General features: G+C 37.3%; 1 pseudogene; it reads right to left on the reverse strand.

Annotated features, from left to right (window-relative positions):
* Positions 1 to 1,965: 1,965 nt before the first annotated feature.
* On the reverse strand, positions 1,966 to 2,528 carry LOC102491684 (chromobox protein homolog 3 pseudogene; annotated as a pseudogene).
* Between the last annotated feature and the right edge of the window lie 1,457 nt (positions 2,529 to 3,985).

Raw genomic sequence — 3,985 nt, forward strand, 5'->3', positions numbered from 1 at the left:
AAAGGAAAAAATTAATAACGCTTCCCTTGAATGTTAAAAAATAGTAGCCATCTGAGAGAGAAACTTCTTTTAAAAGAATTATTTATTTAATTTTATTTATCATTATTATTTTTACCTTTTTTTAACCTTTTCTTTTTTGAGAGGTTTTAGCTATAGTGTATGTGTGCTTGCCAGAAAGAAAGAGAGAGATAGAGAGACAGAAAGCAAGAAATCACCCCCCAGGGGGGATGGCCATGCCACAATTCCTCCTCCTCTTGGGATTTTGGCCATGCACACACACACGTGCCCGGCATGTGTTTAAGCTACCAGGTCCGGGACTCGAACCACAGTCAACTACATGGGAGTCCAGCGACATAGCCATCATGCCAACTGCTTGTCCCATTTATCATTATTATTTTCAAATTTGATACAGGCACTAACTAGAGAGAGCTAGTGAGAGAGAGAGTGAGAGAGCAAGTGCCAGGTCCAGGATTCAAACTCTGGTCAACCATGTGGGAATCCAGCGCCTTAACCACCACTAGCCTTAACCATCACCTGCCAGCCCCCAGAAAAACTTTTAAATGATGAAAAAGTAGAATACATCAAATTGATATTAGAATTTCAAACTAGTCTTTCAGCTGGAATCCAAGGAGTATGCATGCACACTTGTGGTTAATTACTGCTCCTTCAATTATTTTTACTTGAAATAATTTACAACTTTCTCATGACTTTAGAAGTGTGTTCTGGAACTACATGTTTTTTACCTAAAAGTCTGTTGTTTTTTTTTTATTTTTTTCTTTGCCCTGCTGTGTAATTTGGACAACTGTAGAGTAACTGTGACTTTGCCTTGTAAATGGATTTCTGCTGGGGCATCTTGGCTGTTCTGGAAACACAGACGTAACTGTTCTAGATGACTGTTGATAATGGTCACGCATCTTGGAGTTTCAGATGAAAATTTTTCTTCATCACCAATACTAAATTTTTTAAAGGAATATAAAACTGTTTATTAACCACTGTTCACCAGTATTTACAATAAAGTAAACAATATACAGTTGAGTAACATTCTGATTACTACAAAGTTACTGGTTTTCCTTGCTTCTGCTGAATCAGTAACCCACATACTGCAAAGATTGAGGCCTACATATAAGGAATGAATTGGGGTTAAGAAAAGAAACATGCACAATAGTTTTAGATCAAATTTGTTGACTCATTTATGCCAGCAAGTCCTAAACTGCTAACATCTTTAACCATCTGATTAAGTTTCCATGAGCCAAATCTTAGACATTTCATGAATAATGACCTTTCAGTCAATAGAGCATAAGGATTTCAACTTTTTAGAAAGGAAGTTTTACTAGAGGATTAAAATGCTCACTTATAGTCTTAGCTAAACACTGGGATTTGTCCATTTTTGTCATGTGGGAGGGGAGCTTACTAGTAACCATAAAATTTCTCCTTTCAGGAATTCTGCAAATAAACTATTGAATTTATATGACTACAGATAGATTAAAAATTCTGATATGATTGCTTTTAAGTTATCCAATTTAGATTACCCAATTACAAAATCATTCATTTGAAAGGTTATGGCTTCAGGAAAACTTTCAATTTAATTTAGAGGAACTTATTTCTTATTCTGAGGTTGCTCAGCATGACAGTATCTCAAACATATAAGCTTGTACACAGTTTTTGTTTTGGTGAAGGTTTCAAAAGCAGAAAGCCATTTACTATTATCTTATGTATACAAACACACAAAGACGGAAAACAAAAACCCCAGACTGGTACTGAAGCATGTGAGTTAAAGACAAAATACCATGGTATGAAATGTTTTTTTTTTTTTCCCAATAAGGAAGCAACTACAGAAAAGCTTTTATTTGTTCAAAGTAACCAGTGCTATTGGGATGCAACCCCCCCCAATTCCCCAATACTACTTTCAAAACAAACATATCAAACTTGAGTTTTCCATTAATATATATAAAAAAATGTGAACAATTATTGAGCTTCATCTTCTGGACAAGAATGCCAAGTTAGTCTCTCTTCATAAAAAGCAATTACAATGTGAGGACACTTCATATTTGCTTCTTTTGCCAGTACCAAGTCTGCCTCATGTGAATCTTTCCATTTCATGAGAAACATCCACTCTCCACTGCTGTCTGTGGCACCAATTATTCGTTCAGGATCAAGACCTCTGGCAAAGCCTCTTGGTTTATCAGCAGCATCTCTCTTCTTCTTTGATTTGCTATCATCAGATTCACTGTCAGATAAAGATTTTCTCTTTGTACCATCTTTTTCTTTACCAGCTTTTTGAGAATTAAGATATGCTTCATTTAACTCTGGACAATCTAAATTTTCTTCTGGTTCCCAAGTATTGTCAGCATCTGTAAATCCCTCCCACTTCAGGAAATATTCCACCTTCCCATTCACTACGCGTTGGTCCAGTACTCTTTCCACCACAAATTCTTCAGGCTCCGCCTCTTCAACTTTTTTACTCTTTCCATTCTGTTTCTTACCCATTTTTTGCAATGTAGTTTTATTGGAGGCCATTTTTTATTGCAGACTTGTTCACCTCTCTGAGCTGCTCCGCGTCACGGGTCTGCGGCCATCACCAATACTAAATTTTTAATGTACAAAGTATTGTAAGTCATTTAGTTCATGGTTCATTTATTTTAACTTGAAGACATCTTTGTGAGGTTTCAAAGTCCCCAGTTTTCTTAGATGAAGAAAATAGGGTGAGACTTTTGTGCCATATATAAATAAAATGACTCTGAAAAGTAGGAGATAATTTGTTTTTCTTACTGTTTCACTGTACTTCCTTTGAAAGACTGTGACAAAATACAGTAGTAATGAATTATGTGCTTCACTGCACTTCAACCAATTTTAATTTTTTTTTTTTTTGCTTGGGAGCAGCAGGTGGCATAGTGGTTACATTGCTGTACTCCTGAGTGGGCTACCATGGTTCAAGTCCCTGATCCAGAGACAGGCAAGGGCCTGTTAGTGAAAGACAGAGAGGCCCTGAGCTGGCTATAAAGGAGGGGCCTGGGGTTACCAATCCCTGATCTGAATTTTTTTTTTTACACATGCAGCAGCTATACCTTGTTCTGTCTCCACCAAAGGTTTTTACAAAGTAAGGTAATTTTATGTAAGGGTGGAGGAAGAAGCTGGGCCTTCAGAAGAAGTTTCCACATGGCTCCTGTGAACTAGGTATTTCAGGGAATGAAGATTTTCGACTGATAATTCAGCCTCCAACAAACGAGCTAGCGCGATCACAACAGAACGGCAAAGAAATTCTAGATCATCTCTGTCTGCTTGCTCCTGAACATTTAGGCTGAATTTCAGGAATTTGAAAGAAACACACCATCCATCAGATGACAGGAAATCACCACCGAATAACGAGAAATATGGGAAAATGAGAAAATACCTCTCCTCCAAGGGAAAAGAGTAACTCTTCTTCATCCACAAGCAGTTCGGTGAAAATCATGGAAATGTCTGATAAGGAATTTAGAGCATTCATAATGTCGAAGCTAACAGAGATGGAAGAGAAGAGATAATGAACTGCTAAAGAGAAAGGAGAAAGAAGTTGTCAAGTTCCAGGAGATGAGGAAATTCTTGCAAGATCTAAAAAAGGAATTACACACTTTACGAAAGACTCAAACGGAACAGCTAGAGATGAAGTCTATAATACAAGAAGTCAAAATCTCCCTTGAAACAAGTATTAAAAGCAGATTACACCATTCAGAAAACAGAATCTCAGATGTAGAAGAGAAAATAGCTGGCCTAGAAAAATCCACCACGAAGACTGAGAAAATGGCCCAAAAAAATTGAGAAGTACTGGATACCATCAAACGTCCAAACATCCGGATAATTGGCATTCCAGAAGGTGAAGAGACCCATAAGGGCATGGGTAATCTATTCCATGAAATCCTGCAAGAAAACTTTCCAAACCTAGAGAGGAAGTCGAAGATCCAGTCCCAAGAAATACAAAGGACCCCGAATAGAATCAACCCAAGAAGAT

The sequence above is a fragment of the Tupaia chinensis genome, unplaced genomic scaffold (assembly GCF_000334495.1).
Source record: "Tupaia chinensis unplaced genomic scaffold, TupChi_1.0 Scaffold140925_1, whole genome shotgun sequence".
In the NCBI taxonomy this organism is placed as follows: Eukaryota; Metazoa; Chordata; class Mammalia; order Scandentia; family Tupaiidae; genus Tupaia; species Tupaia belangeri.